Here is a 17,428-nt window from a genome sequence, read left to right as displayed (position 1 = left end):
CAGTTTTTTCAGTTCTGTGGGATATATTCCTTTGAGATAAAGTGATTTGAACTCCTCGAGGACAGTTAGGGGGCTATTACTATTTCTTGATTTATTTTGAATCTCAATTCCTTGTTGGCTGTCCTTATTTTATCTCTACCAGAGTTAAGATCATCCTTGCTATAGAAAACAAAAGTAAAGCAAGAGTTGAATAGTTCTTTCCCCTCCTATGTTCCTGTGATCTCATCCATCCATCCATCCATCCATCCATCCATCCATCCATAGAAGCAGACAGTCCTGTTCCTTCTTTGATTTCTTCTTCCTCCTAACATAGCTATAAACAGACAAATAAAATTTCTTTTCATTAGTTAAAAAAAGAATCCTGGTCCTATAATCAAATAATATGGGCTCTAATCCTACTTCCAACATTTACAAACTGTGTGACCATGGACAAAACAATTATACTCTTTGAGCCTCTTTTTACTTATTTATAAGATGAAAGTCATAATTTTGAACTACATCCTTGAGAACATTGTTGTAAGGAAGGATTTTAGAAACCTAACTTGTCTGCAGGTTTCCTTCTGACTCTAAATCTATGATCCTTAAAGTGCTCCACAAAGATGAACTATTGCTATTATTAAAAGACAGTCAGTGGGGTATAGTAGAAATAGCAGCAGAAGACATTGGTTAATATCCTGGCATTATCACTTACAACATCTATGACTTTGGGCAAGATACTTAACTTCCATGGCTAGGTGTGATGGTACTCACTTGTAATCCTTGCTACCAGTGAGTCTAAGGCCAGCAGATCTCTTGAGCAAAAGAATTCTGAGCTGCAGTGGGCTAAGATGATTAGGTGTCTTCAGGAAGTTAGGCATTAATATGGTGTGGTGAGCCTCCTCAATGGATTCACCAGGTTACCTAAAGAGAGACTAAGAATAGAGAATTTTAAAGCTTTCGGAGCTGATCAGAGTGGGATTAGGTCTTTGCAGGCCACTGAGCTTCCAGAAGATAAAACGGGTCAGAGAGATCTATCTAATCTTAAACAAATAACCAAAACCTATCCTAGTCTTAGTTTACCTCAATGATAAAACAAAGAGCTAAGAGTAATTGACTTCTAAAGTCCCTTCTAGCTCTAAAATTATAATTATTAGGATCATATGAGATTTTAGGAATCACAATTAGTATTAATCGAAAGCTTTGTCTTATTCTGGACTTTCCTTTGTTGGTATTATTATCTCCTGCCAATGTCTTGTATTGTTACTTATCACTGCTCTTTTCTTAGTCATGTCTTAAAAAAGCCTAAAACGTATTTATGAATCACAATACAATAAAAATAGCAATAAATAAAAATGCAATCAAAAGATATAGGCACATATGAAGGCTATAAAATTATATTTGAACAATGAGTTAAAGGATAAATTATAAAAACAATCACAGATCATATTAATGATAAAAATTTAAGTGCAACTTATCAGACTTTTGGGTCTTTTAAAAAAATCTAAAATAGTTGGGAAGTTCTTTATATAGCTATGATATGCTCTTTAGATAATTTTTCCTTTTTGTCCTCATCACAATCATCATTGGACTGAGACTTGGAGTTTATCTGCCTAGAAAAATATCTCTTCTTGTATCTTCCACATATCACAATTTATTTGAGACATTTCTAGAGTTAAAATATATGTATGTGAAAACAAATTATTTCATAATGAAAATTTATATTAGTAAATGGCAATTTTGAATACAAAAATCCTTGAAGGTAAAGGCAATTTAAAATTTTATCTTTGTATTTTCAATGATTAGCATAGAACCTTGAATACAGTGTTTAATAGGTTTTTTTTTTATCAAATTGGAACAAAATTACAAAGTAGCTAACATTTGAATCTTTTCATAAAAAAGTGCAAATTTTATTTTATCCTCACTTTATAGGTAAGGAAACTGAGAATCAGGAGGATTAAATTCCTGGGCCAAGGATATATCAATTAATCAATCAAAAATATTAATTAAGCACCTACTATATGGTAGACATCACACTGGGAATTGGAATTCAAAGACAAAAATGAAATTCCTGCTCCATGGTGCTTATATTCTTTAGGGAGAGACTACATGTATATACACATGCACACATACATCTATACCTCTATACACACACACACATATTTTTATACATGTGAGCTATATAGCAAATCAACACAAGGCAATTTGATGAGAGAGGTCCTAATAGTAGAGGAACAGGAAAGAACTTGAACTGAGCTTCAAAGGAAATTAGATTCTAAGAGGCAGAGGTTGAGAGGGATTTGGGGATGGGGAACAGCCAATGACAAGTCATGCAGTTGGGAGATGGGAGGTTATATTTGAGGGGCAGCAGAAGTCCACTTTGATGGGACTAAACAGGGAAATTTGGAAGATGAATAAGGGCTGTGATTGGACTAGACAATGTCCTTACTCAAGGACAAACCAAAGATGTGAGTGATGAAAGGGACAATTGGGAATATGTTATATTTTCCTTTACTTGCATTATTGATTCCAATATAGAAAGCCATTTAGTAGATAATTCTCATCCTCTCTCTTTCCAACAAGGAGAACTTTTATCTTAAAAGGAAAAACCCAAATCTTTCCCCCTTATTCCCAAAGGTACATAATGAAGAAATATTCCAGGCTAAAGCTGAAGATGTTTGATGGTGTGAGTAGGGAGCTTGGGTTCAAGGAAGGACTGGATTTTTTTACTTTAGGTTACCAGTGGAGAGGATGCAGGTAAGACATTTCTCTCCCTGCCTCTCTAAAATGTAGCTGCTGTCTTTTTTTTTAATGCAGCACTTCAAACATCCTTTTGTCAAACTTGTAATAAAAATAATCATTTTTTTCAGAATACTGTAAGAAACACATTTCTAACACATAAGGTTTACCACTGTGGAATATAAACAGCTTGCAAAAAAAGGGGTACAATGATAGTATTATTGAATTTCAGCTGGAAGGGACCTCAGAGGTCACCTAGTCTAACCTTTACCTGAAGCATTAAATCCTTGCACAGAATTTGGAATAGGTATTGTCCAATCTTTGTTTGAATAGCTCCAAGGACAGGGAACTTATTTATGAGTCAGCCTGCCCACTTTGGGGTAGTTGTAATTAATAGGAAGTTTTTATTTCTACAAAGCCAAAATATACTTTGCTATAATATCCATTTGTATAATAGCAGGAACACTGGACTGGGAGTCAAGAGGTTGTATTAGAATCCCAATTCTATTACTGGTTTCTGGTGTGATCTTGGGCAACTTACATCCTCTCTAAGTCTTAGTTTTGTTTTCTGTAAAATCGTGAGGCTGGTTGATACAACTTGAACATTCTATGGCTGAAAAGAGAGCTAACAATCCCTACCCTTGTTTTTCTTGGAGTAATTGGGGGTTATAATATGATGACCTGACATATTAAAGATCAATGGCTTCAGCAAGCAGCTGACTTCTACAACTAAGGCATGCCCATTTTTTGCTTTTAACTTCCAAAGAATACTCAATATCTTGGCTTTATTCAATGCAGTTGGCATCCTTCATCATAATGTCCTGATTCCAATAGCTATTCAAAGTGTTCTCCATTTTTCAGAGAATGGAACTGAGGCTCAGAGGAGTAAATCACAAAGCTAATATGTTGCAGAACTTGGACTTGAACTGAACTATGTTCACTCAAATTCCAACACATTTTTTCATTAAAAATTTTAATGAAATGCTTGATTAAAAACATAACATTCAACATCGAATAGCCAACTAAACTTCTTAGTAACTACATATAAATTAATTAATTTCGATGCATAAAGTATCACTATTTTTCATTCACTTCCTGTAAGTTCCCATCGAGGTTCTTTGTCTAGTAATTCTCATTCACTTTTCATTTTAAATAGTTATAATTAGTGTGCACTCCATTCTTCTGGCTCTGCTTTTTGCCATTTGCATTATTTCATGTCTTTTCAGATTTCTTTGCGTTCCTCGTACTTGTCCATCTTAATTCTAAATTATATTATAGTATTCTATTACATTAATGTAATGCAGTTTATTTCAATCAATCAATAAACCTTTATTAAAGCTCCAGCTATTTTCCAGTAGGCACTGGGCTTACTCAGGCAAAAGTGAAACCCTTCCTGCTCTCAAGGGACTTGCATTCTATCTGGAGAGACATCATGTACATATTTAAGTAGATAAAAAATAGAACCAGAATAGATACAAGGTGATTAAGTGAAGGGGAAGTATATGCTAAGCATGGTGACATGACCAATGCAAAGGCAGACAGAGGGAATATGGAGCACAGTAAGAAGGACAGAAGGAATAGATGTGGTCAGAACTGTGTCTTAGGAAAATTATTTTTTGCTGTTGATTAGAGGGTAGATTAAAGAGGAGAGATGCTAGAAATAGAGATCACATAGGAGGATATTATTATAACCTGGGTGATGAGGACTAAGATGAGGATGGTGTCTATAGGCAGATAGGTGGCACAGTAGATGGAGTGCTGGGCCTGGAATCAGGAAGATTCATCTTCCTGAGTTCAAATCTGACCTCAGACACTTTCTAGCTGCATGACCCTGTTTGTCTCAGTTTCTTCATCTGAAAAATGAGCTGGAGAAGGAAATGGTGAACTACTCTAGTATTTTTGCCAAGAAAACCCCAAATGGGGTCATGAAGTGTCAGATACAACTGAAAAATGACTGAACAACAACTCATTATCTTAAATGACTTACCCAAAGTCACACAGATAGTTATGTGTGAGAGTGGGGACGTAATAGACAATATATTATATTATGTTATTTGATATAGAGAGGCAGCATCGGATTGTAGATAGATGGTTTCAGAGCCTCAGACACATTCTGGCTGTGTGACACTGGGTAAGTCATTTAACTTCTTGGTGCTCTATCAAATCTCTATCACTGTAAGTTGCAGAGAAGATGCTGCTCCATATCAGTAGAGACACTAATCACCACCAGTGAAATCGCAGTGCCAGTCCCAGTCTTTATTCTTTATTATAACTGTTATTGCTTGTGAGTCTCCCTCCACTTGTGCACATCCTAGCCTATGCAATTTTTGTCAATGTGTTTCCAGAACTCTTCCATAAAGGAATATATACCCAATACTGAAAGTCATTCTTTGGTGCTTGTAATATTTTGTAGATGGATATGGTTTAGTTCTGCCAATACTAAGCCAATTTATTAGCCATTAGGTTACCGATATTTAATGTCTGTGGATAGTCAAAAAACTGTTTCTTCTTTTGGCTATGCATATCTCTTAAAATCATACAATGTAGCATAGCCCTTACTTTGACTTTAGTTTCTTCTTAAATGATGCTGCAGAAGGACTTCCAGCTTCCCAGAGCCCAATAGACCCACTTCCTAAATATTTGCTTTCTTTATTTGCCTTTAATAATTAAGCACTAAGGACCTATCTTTGATTGCCAGCTTCACTCTGGAGGTTAATTAGATATTTCTAAATAACTTGCTTTTGTCCAGGCCTGAGCTCTCCCTTCCCTTTCCCTCACCCCAAACACTGATTTCTCCGGAGAGCTCTTGCTGGAGAATTGACTGGAGCTAATTATTCCAGATAATTAAGATGCTAAGCAAAGCAATTTAATTCTATTTTTTGGAAGAAATGTTAATGTCTGTATAACACACCATCAATAAAATTCCTTTTAAAAGGTTAAGCTGGCCAAGTGCTATATTGAATTGAGAATGACTGGGATCAAATGAAATCCAGTAAAGATATTTAGCAGAGTAATGAAGTTTATTCCAGAACAAATGGCCCTTTCTTAGCAGAGTTTACTTTTACTCCTTGGTTCTTACAAGAGCCTTGCAACTGACAGATCAGGCAATTTGCACTACTGAGAGGGAAGACCACAGGGTTAATCCTAGCAAAACTATCATTGCCTCCCACTTCTTGGGACCTCTCTCTTGCTTCAAAGTTCCCAGCTATTGTATTCCACTGAAGTTTGCCCTCCTCAAAAGACTCAAGTTGCTATTTTCCATCTTCCTCTTTTTTACTTCCTCTTATCCAGCCCAGCTTCTCTCCATTAAAACTCTCATTCTCTTGCTGTCTGGCAAATTTTAGCTATTACAGAAATTATCTAATTAAACAAATTCCCATCTAAGGGGTAAATGACTGACAGTTATCCTCCACTTGCCACTTTAGGAGTATTTGTATTTTAAAATAAAGATAAAGTTAGTTGTGGCAGCATGCCTGTAACCCCCTCCTACTAGAGGAGGCTGAGGATGGTCAGTTGCCGGAGTTCAGGAGTTCTGAGCTGCACTAGGGCATTTTTATAAATGTTATTTATGTATTACACAAAAGTCCTGTATTCTACCTTATTCGAGTGCCCAGAGGGCAAATTCGCGCTGTTTTTGAGCTCCAGGATTACCAGAGAGAGTGGAGGGAGAAAGTGCTTGCTTTGGACTGCTGGATAGAGGGGTGGGGCATGCAATAAATGTCCTCTGGCGCTGGGAAGAGCGGGGTGGGGTGTGTGGAAGGTGAGGGGGTGAGAACAGAGCAGCTCCCGGAGAGTACAGGTTCTGCCCCCCCCCACCCCCGCTGCCCTAGAGGGAATGGCCAAAGCCTGGGAGTGAATGACATTGCCAAAGGGGAGCCCAAAGAAAGAGAAGAGAAAGGAGAACACCTTGATTACCAATTTATGGAAAAGGGCAGGAAGTTAATGACTGAGATGGGGAAGTCATTTAACACCTTTGTCCTCTAGGCAAATCTCTATCATAGTTAAATTGTCCAGAAGGTGCTAATCCATACTGGTAGAGACACTGAATTCTACTAAAGAAATTACAGGACCAATCCTAGTCTTTATCCTTTGTGATATTACAATTATTATCATTTGTGAGTCTCCCTCCACTTGTGCACATTGTAGCCTATCTATGCGGTCCCTACGCAATTCTTGCCGATATATTCCATAACTCTCCTATAAAGCAATACACACTCAATATACTGAAAACCTTTCTCTGGATCTCTTAAAATTTTGAAGATGGATGTGGTTTAGTTTTCTAAGAAAAAGGAGAAGTTGGAGAAGTATCAAGGTTAACTAGATGAAGGTAGTGTCCACAGAAGTCAAGGCGAGAAAGAGCATGAAGAATGAGAAGTTGGTCAACAATGACAAAATCTGCAGAAGCATCTAAGAGGAGGATGACTGGGGAAAAGAGGTGCTATTGAACTTCATAGTTGGAGGGAATTTAGCAATCATCTAGATTGAACCTCTCCTCTTACAGAAGAGACTAAGATGCAGTCCTTTGCCCAAGGTCATATGTTTGTAAGTGGCAGAGGTGGAATTTGTTGATGGCCTTTGAGAAAACAATTTCACTAGTGAAATTCAAGATTGCAAGATAATGAGAAGTGAAGGACTGGTGAAAAGGTGGGACATTGGATAAGACTTTTTTGGGGATGATGCTGACTTTTTAAAAGGAGGTTTAAAAAAAGGAAGGAAAGAGGTAGATAGAGTATTAGGACAAAGGTAGGCAAGACCCCTGACTCACAAATATTCACAAATTTTCAGAACGTGGAAGAATCTGCTCACAAAAAAAGTTCATATGCTCATGAAATGTTTTTCTTGCCCCTGTATGGAAAATTTTCAGCCCAAAATATTTGAATCGACAGATTCATATAGACACAGCCTCAGGGAAATAAAACCAGACAAATTATCTGTTTGATATGCCAGCCAAAATAAACTTCCAAGGCAGTTAGGTGGTGTAGTAGATAGACAGCTGGGCATGGAGTAAGGAAAATGAGTCTTCTTGAGTTCAGATCCAGTCTCAGACACTTGCTAACTGTGTGACCTTAAGTGACCAGTCCTTAATTTACTCATCTGTAAAATGAGCTGGAGAAGGATATGACAAAACCACTCTAATATCTTTGCCAAGAAAACCTCAAGTGGTTTTGAAGGTTTGGACCCAACTGAAATAACTGAACACCACCACCAAAAGAAACCTCACAAGCACATAGAATAGAAAGGCAACTCTTCATCTAGCTGTTTTGCCTTTTAAATGTGGGTGCAGAGATTCGTTTCCATAAAACAGAACTATCTGGCTAATAAATTAGTTTACTGAAACAAATAAATTAAACTACTTGTTTAGTATGAGGGAGACAAAATGCACCAACAGGAGGACTATATTTTTTTTCTGTTCACATAAATGTTTTGATATGGTATAAACATATTGTAGTGGTCTCTTTAAGGGATCCTTTACAGCTACATGAAATAGGAACTTAGCTAAGCTGGTTGATTTAAAAGACCCCAGGATGGCACCCAGAATGATTCTCTTTTTGATCAATATCCCTGTTGAATTCCTATCTTTGAAAGCCAGCTGAGATGTCACATTCTCTATAAAGCCTTCCTTGATTCTTCTCATTCAGTTTTTTTTCTTTCTTCCATCCTCATCTAGCACATTCTTTTGTTCCTCTCATATATTTATAATGTTTATAATGTAATGTTTTATATGATAACAATTACCATATTCAACATACCTTCTATTAGGCTAAGCTCCATGCTTAGATCAGGTCTTCCTTCACTTTGGTAGTAACTTTCTCTAGGTTTAATAATATTTAGATATTACAAAGGTGTAGCCAAAGTGGATAGTGCCAGTCTTGCGATTTGGTAGTTCTGGGTTTGAATCCTACCTCTGACATTCACTAGTTCTATGACTTTGGGTGAGCCATTTAAGCCTCAGTTTCATCATTTGTAAAATGGTGATAGGTAATAATAATACTTAGGATACCTACCTCACAGAGACCTCAAGATATCAATTACACATTATTTGTAAGCTTTCTCTCCATTAGATTGCAAGCTCCTTGAGATCAAAGACTGTCTTTTGCCCCTTTGTGTATGTTGGTGGTTAGCACAGTGCCAGGCACACAATAGGCATTTACTAAATGTTTAATGATGAACTAATTGATTTTAAAAATGAAGAAAACTAGGCACAGAGAGGTGGGCATTTATTTGTCTAATAATCATACAACAGTAAATGATAGAGTCATGATCTGAATCCAGCTTTCCTGACTATATATGTAATGTTTACAAGACTTTCCTCCTAAATGTTGATTCAATCAGTAGAAATATGGCCTTTATATAGATGACTATTCTTTTCCAATGAAAAGCATTATTACATCTGCCAACGGGTTCTAGTTACTGGCCAACTGGTTAACAAGTTATACAACTTTTAGGTTTAGGTAAAGTCAAACATTTGAAGATGCCCAAATCCATTAAACTAATTTGATTTTCTTATCGCAGATGGAAACCAGTGCTGCCACTGGGTTTAGTAAAGACTAAACTTCAAAGTTGGAGTTTAGAATTATGATTTCATAATCACTGACTACTTTTTGGCTTTTTAAAAAAAATTCCAATTTTTTAGATAGTCATGCAATTTCACTAATTAAAAAACAATTTAATGAATTAATTGCTTTAGTAAATATCATATCTCTCAAATATATATATATATATATGTGGATATATATGTATGTATGTATGTATATCCAATCCCTAGACTAGATTCTTGATGTATGATGATGTCATTAAAATTCTTGGCTAACCCCTTTCTCCAGCCTCTTCTAAGTAGAAATGCCTAGTAGGTGTATTTTCTGACAGTTTGCCACTTTCCCTCATATTGTCTGTTGTACTCACAGGAAAAAAAAATCCCAATAGACTCTGAGCTCCATTAGAGCAGGGTCTGTTTCCCCCCCTTTCTTCCTGTCCTCAGTACTTAACACAAAGCCTGCCTCATGGTAAATGTTTAATAAATGCTGGTTGACTGACTGAACCAGTCAAATAAACTGATAGAGGCAAAGGCTTCTAGATGACATACACAAGTTGAAACATCTTACAATCATCTGATATCAAGCATGAAATCTGAGAACCTGATTTAGATTGTGGATAGAATTTCTTTCCCTCTGAGGCAGCATATAAACAGACTTTATTCTCTGAGGGTCAAAAGACTGAATGTTATTTATTGTCTTGATGGCATTTAGTGGTCTTTAAAATTTTTTTTTTCTTTCCGGATGACAGATGATTTGCTCCTGGACAATTAACAGACAGCAGGCAGTGCGCCATATCCACACAGGCTCCAGCAAGGCACCCTTGGGAGCTCAAAATGAGATAGACTTTCTTCTTGATCCTATTACTGCTGCCCAGTACAGAGTAGGATTAATTAACCCACCACAATTGCTTCATTACCAGAAGGGGAGAAAAGCCTTCAACTGAAGAATTTCAGTGTGGAGAATGTGTAAAACTCAATGTCTAAGGTTCTTAGGAACACTAGTCACAATGTTTTTCATTCATTCATGCACTATGTCCATTGTGTGCAAAGCATGGTGTTGGATGCTAGAGATAATACAAAAGTATAACATATTGGCTCTGTCCTCCAGGAATTTACATTTCCCCAAATAGATTTCATGTAAATTCCTGGAGGACAGAGCCATTTGATCCTCACAACAATTCTGAGAGATGGGTAACATTATTTCCTCTGTTTTACAGATGGGTAAGTTGAGGTCTAGAGACATTAAATTACTTGCCCAGGGATACACAGCGAGTAAATGTCTGGGGTGGTTAAATATTAAATAAATATTTAAAAAATAAAATATAATTTATTATTATAAATTTCATTTCATTTTATTATTTTACTATATATTATGTTAGCAAATAAATATATAATATATTATATTATCAATAATTTAAATAAATATCAAATAAATTAAATATTAAATAAATAAAAACTAAAAAATATATAAAGGGCAAAAGTCCATTACTTTATCTTTTAAAATATCCTGCTTCTTGATAATATAAAGATTGACAGTTTATATACATGAATGTGAATATATATACACATTCATATATATTATACACATATTATATATGTATATGAACATACATATGTATGTACACACATCTACATCTACATTTATGTACTGGACTGGAATGCTCCTTGGGGACAGAGTTTATATTGCTTTTGCCTTTTTATCTCCATCACTTAGCATAATACCTTGCACATAGTAGGCACTTAAATATTTGTTAAATTCTGTTGAACATAAATGTAGCTTAATTCATAGATCAGATCACAGTTTTCCTCCTTTTTTATTTCTCATTGTTCATAGAGAGAAAGAATGTGTGGAGTGAGAGGGTTCAAACCCATGCTATGTGAGGATTGGTTGAAACTGGCTTCTTTTATCCCAAACAAAAGAAGACGTGGGGGAGACAAGGATGACAACTGTCTTCAATTGCATCAAGGGTTATCATGTGAAAGGGGGATATGACTGGTCTTGCTTATCCTCAGGTGGCAGATCTAGTGCCATTCTGTGGAGGTTTTAGATGGAGGGAAATTTTGGTTCAATATTTGACTTTTGAGATTTTTTGAGATAAGAATCCTCTGAGATAAAAATGTTACATTTCTTATTAATTAATATTGTCCATGGGATAAATGAGTTGCTTTGAGATCCAATGAGTTCTACAGCACTGGAGATCTTCAAGTGGAAAATGGTTAAATACTTACTAGGATTATTGCAGAGAGGAATCCTGTTCAGATATTCATTGCACTAATACCAGCTCTGAATTTTATAATTCTAATTACTACAATTTTACAGATGGGGATATAGACTTGGGAGGATAAGTACATGCCCAGGGTCACAATTAATAAGAGGTAGAACCAATCTCTTTTGCTCTTTCTAATCATGAGTCAAATGAGTGGTTAAAAAGATTACTTTAAGAGTTTAGAAACAAAAGATCAATGTGGGATGTAGTGGTCAGGAAGACCTTGTGGAAGAGGTGGTACCTATTCTGGTTTTAAAGGATAATTAGAATTTGAATCAAAGGAAGGGAGAAAGAAGATTGATGTATAGACACACACACATACACATGTGCATGCACACACATGCATACACACATACAAATGATCTGGTTCTTGGCTTCTTTTTCTTTCATGGGTTTCTCCTCTCCAGGTGCTCCCTTTTCCCAGAAACTATGGAGGGCTCCGAATTGGGCCAATTAGGGCCAATCTCATATCTGCCAAGATTATTACAATTATCTCAAAATAATGGACCCTACAACTTCTCCACCTCAAAACACAGACAAGTGATACCTGCCTTCCTCTGAATCCCATATACTATCATTCTTATAATCTATTTAAGTTCCTTTAAAACAAAAACAAAAAAAGAATAGGATCTGGGTTCTGCCCTCAAATCTACTTTAAAATTGCCCAGGGATCTAAACCAAAACAAAACCTCTTTCCTCACCTCTCATCATTCACCCTAACTAATCAGAGAGCATATCAGTATTTTAAATTCAGCCAGATATAATTAAGCATTTATTTGGCCATCATGCTTCAGGGTTTCTGGTTAAAGCAAATACCCAGTTCAGTATTTCTAGAAAGTTGGCATTCTGGGAAATGGTACAATCACAAGCTTTATTGTTATGTGATGTTGCAAGTAGGCAAACAAAACACACACATATGTATTTATATACTGTTGTTTAGTTGTTTTCTAGTTGTGTCTGACTCTTTGCAACTCTTTTTGGGGTTTTCTTGACAAAGATATCAGAGTAGTTGCCATTTCCTTCTCCAGCTCATTTTATAGATGAACAAACTGAGGAAAACAGGGTAAAGTGATTTGTTGAGGGTCACACAGGTGGTAACTGCCTGAGGTCAGATTTGAACTTACAAAGATGAGTCTTCCTAACTCCAAGTCTGGCACTCTATGCACTATGCCACCTAGCTGGTCTTTCATTTGTATGAGAGGCCAAAGGCCTATGGGTGATTAGACTCAGTCCAGACAACTTTTGGTGGTTTATTGAAAGGTAGTCCAGAAAATGGTTCAGGAAATGGCAAAAATTAAGGGATAGTGTTAAACTTCGAGTCAGATACAGATATAAATTACTTCTAGAAGAAAGGAAGAGATAATTCAAAGACAAATTAAATGCTTCATAGCCATCCACCCTAGACATTCTGACATATGCCATGCTACTATGCTCTCCTCACCTGAAAATAAAACATTCTGGACCAGACCTCCAGAGACTATGCTTCTTCTTCTGGAGAAATTTAATATATTCAGTTTTGGAATTCCTCCCTGGGACTGAATATTCCTGATTGGTGAGTCAGTGAATATAGACTCACATACCCCACTATGTCTAATTGGCCCCAAACCATGCTCACTCTCTGTCCTGCCACATATGCACAAATGCTCTTTTACCCTATTTTATTTTTTAACTCTGGGAACAGTAATTAAATTGGTATTGAAAAGAACATTTTTTTGGCACAATTGAGTGTCCTATGGATTCATTCTTCATTTCTGTGATTTCCCAGTTTAAACTGCCATCATTCTCCCATTAGAATGTAAGCTCCTTGAGGGGAGGTGTTGTGTCACTTTCATTTTTGTTTTCTAGGGCTTAGCATAGTACAAAGAATAAAATAGGCATTTAATAAATGCTTTCCCATTCATTCATTTATAAAGAAAACTATTCCTTGAACCTGGTATAGATTGTCTGAGTAGGGGTGCCCCCAGATGCTACATTTATTTATGGTGACAATGAGACTTCCAACTGGAGATATCTTTTGGGGAGGTGGGTATGAAGGCCTGGAACTTAGATGAGAGATGTGGCCTGAAGTCTAAAATAAACTGTTATATCCTCTGAGGTTTTCATTTTACATTAAAGATTATTTATTGTTTTCCTTTTGGGAAAAAAAGCAAACTCTATAGAGTATGACTTAAATCTAGAAAGAGGACAAGCAAAGAGAAATTAGTCACACTTCCAGCAATACCTAGGACATTAAAAACCCTTCATTATTGGAGCTAAAGGAGGAGAATAAGCTAACAGCTCATACATTTATTTTAAAACCAAATACTTGACTTTGTATATGGATGGGAATCTGAAAAGGCACATTGAATTTAGAGTCTTCTGTCATATAAGATGTGGCAAGCTCCTTCCAACCTGCAATTTGTCTTCTGCAAATTAAATGTAGCTTCCCTGGGAAGGCACTTTAACAGTGCATAGGCATTAGCCTAATCTTGAAACAGGTTTTTTTGGGGGTGCAGGGGGTGGATGGGGAGAGAGGGTTGAATGAGCCACAGATTGGGTGTTGGTAGAACTCTAAGCTTTTTTCTTGGGCTCATTTTGCAACCTTGACCTTTTGAGGCCTTAGTACCTCCAGCCATAAAAATGAATGAATAACTATATTTTCCTCTGTTAGTGAGGAGCTGAAGGGGAAAAAATGACCTGGCCCTGTGGGCTTCCTGAGACAAGGAAGCCAATTCAGATTCAATCTAGATTGGTGCTATGAATATCTTATCATGTCAACTACAAGAAGCCTCCTCCTGCTCTCTAGATTGCTAGGGATTTTCAATCTCCATGAGTGCTCTAAAGTCAAGAGGAGTCATGTGGCCAATCCCTAGGGTCATTGATTTATATTACCAGCTTGTAGAGACAGAGAGCCCCAGAGGCTTGTCCAGACTGCCAAGTCAGTAAGAGTTTATCCTGAGGAAGTCCAATTGGTCATGAGACTGCAAGTTTATTTTTTGAAGTCCACTTGACCCTTGGCTTTTCCAGGTTGTTAGAGCATAGGTTGCCTGCTTTGAGCAAGCAAGTCTAAAGACACGGATAAACCCTAAGTAAAAGCATTAAGTAAAACAAAACAAAACCCCAAACTCTGCTCTTAGATTTCCTAATCATCAGTTGTTTGACCTTGGGCAAGTCTTTTGGCCTCATTGGTCCCTTTGAGTTAACTCTGGTCAACATCTTGAATTAGCATGAGTGACTAGTGACCACTTAAAACATTATCCCTCTCAGGGAGACTTGTATATTAATAGGAGTTAAAATAATAAACTAAAGGGCTGAGGGTTCCCAAAAGGGAGAAGTAGGGAGCTATGGATGTAGAACATTGAATATATAGTTAGGTTCTCGTGTCAGTTTTGCTAAGCTGCTAAAATTAAGGAATTTTTATTTTATTCTTTGTCCCACGGCATGGCTCTCTGGGTTGGGGAGGCAGTATATTCATATTTGGAAATGAAGGCAGTGTTAAAACAAAAGACCTTTCCCTCTCTGAAAAGTTGGCACTCTATTAGCGATGAAGATGAATCTGTTTCAAACTTATGTTTATTATCCTTTCAACTCAGATGGATGTAGCTCTTGCTGGCGACGAATCCTGATCTATCAGCCTGAAGATGGAGGAGGAATCTGAACAGGATATGAACTTTCCGTGGTATCCCTGAAAACCATCGTCCCTAAGTTGTCTGCCACCACATCACAGAATCTTCCTAGCTCCGCACTGACAAGATCTAGAGGGCACTCAACATGTCCAGGGATGAAGTAATCATGTCTTGTAATTAAAAGGGTAGGGATTCCTTTTGGAAAAGAAAGTTCGCGGTTTTGGGTTATTTAATCAGAATCTTAAAACAGGTTTTGGATAGCTCCAAGTCACCAGGTGTAATGAGGAAAAATCACCACTAGATGGTGATCTAGAATGACTTCGTTTCCTGGCTGAAGTGCAAATTGGGTTTATAAAGAAACCCAAACCCTTTCCTTGGCTCCCTGTCTTCTCTGGTCGACAGAGGAACAGCTTTGAAGTCCAACCTTTCCCTGGAGAATCTAGGGCTGCTTCTGTTGTGCCCATTTCTGCGTCTGTTTTTGTTTCAAGTTCCGTTCCCCGCAAATAAATTAGTGGGATTGTATTGATTATAATTGTAGGGTCTGGTCCAGGCTTCTGTTCTCCAAACCATCTTCATTGGTTCTTCCCTGTGGAGGGAAAATGGTAAGAAGAAGATTCATTTCCATTTGAGGGAAGAAAATGCTCATATTTCCATAGAACCTGCTGAGTATTATAGTTTTTAAATGGAATTTGCTTTAGGCAAGCTGTTCTTATTATCCCCATAACAATCCAAACTCTCTGCCTTTACTTACGTTGATTCCCTCATCTATTATGGTTCTACCCAAGTACTACCTACTTACATTTCAAGGTGTAGCTTAAATCCCTCCTTCCTTCATGGAGCCTTCATTTAAAGGCAGCTAAAGTGTAGCAGGAAGAACATTGACTCTGGAAACAGGGAGGCGAAATTTCACCCCTGGTTCTGCTAATCACTAGCAATGGAGTCTTAGGCTTATCACTTTACCAATATGGATCTCAGTTTTCTTCCTGAGCTATAAGTAAAACAGAACAAATTGGACCTCAGAACTTTGCCATTTAGAGTGATTGAAAAATCGAGTACATATATATTCCTTCAACAGCATAGACACCTAGGTGGTAACTAATTCCTTTTTCCTCCTAGCTTAATTTATTTTATTTCTTGTATTATTTTCTCATGCATTGCAAAAGTTAATTTGAGTTGATTTTATGCTTAATCTGGACATGCTTTGACTAGTAATGGTTCTGGTTCCCTCATCTCTAAAATGAGAGGTTTGGATTAAATAATCTCTACCTATAAAACCTGTAGAATTATGTTTTTGTGTACAGTCTCTTTTAATCTTCATTGGAGAGTAACAAACGATCAAAAGAGAAAACAGATAGCTCCTAGAGCAGGGGTCGGCAACGTATGGCTCTTGAGCCATATCTGGTCCTTTTGAGGGCCAGATATGGCTCTTTCTGCAGGAGCCATAAAGTCAATTTTTTTTCAGGCTCTGTTACAGGAGCGCGCACTGTGAGCACTGTATGGCTTTCACGAAATTACATTTTAAAAAGTGTGGCGTTTATGGCTCTCACGGCCAAAAAGGTTGCCGACCCCTGTCCTAGAGGATAGGCACTGTTTTATTTTTGTCTTTATGTTTTCAGTGCCTAGTACATAGTAGGGGCTTAATAAATGATTGTTGATTAATTGAATCAATAAATAGTTAGTGATTTATTTGTGTATATCCATTTTTCTTTCCATATTAAGTACGTAATGCATGTAGCCTATAATGTAGAAGACAATGTGCTAAGTTCTAGAGGAAATAGATAATCAAAAAGGCCACCTTTCTGCCTTTATTAGTAATAAGTGGCATTTATATAACTTTTTAAAGTTTTATAAAATACTCTTATAACTACTATCTCATTTCATATCTGTGAAATAGATACTAAAGCTATTATCTATTCCACTTCTGTTAATGAGGACATTGAAGCTCACATAGATTAAGTGACTTGCCCATCATCATAGGACTAGTAAATGTTGATGGCAAGATTCCAACTCAGGTTGGAAAAATAGATCTTGTGCTAACTCCAGGGACAGTGCACTTTTCCTACGACATCAGGATGCCTCTTGATGAATTCAAGTTTCCAGGTATAATTGAACTATATCTCAGTGTCATTAAAAATATGTAGAAATGATTTTTTGTCAGGGATCTTAAAAAATCCTAGAGTGTTGTAGAGATATTACAGGAGTAGATGTGGGTCAACAATGTACTTATATTCAAAAGATGGGTAAAAGTTAATATTTTCAAACTATAGCCTGAAGAGCTTGATACCCCTTCCTAGCAATATTTTAGT

Source organism: Gracilinanus agilis, chromosome 4, assembly GCF_016433145.1.
Source record: "Gracilinanus agilis isolate LMUSP501 chromosome 4, AgileGrace, whole genome shotgun sequence".
NCBI classification, from domain to species: Eukaryota; Metazoa; Chordata; class Mammalia; order Didelphimorphia; family Didelphidae; genus Gracilinanus; species Gracilinanus agilis.
This window is presented reverse-complemented; position numbering follows the sequence as displayed.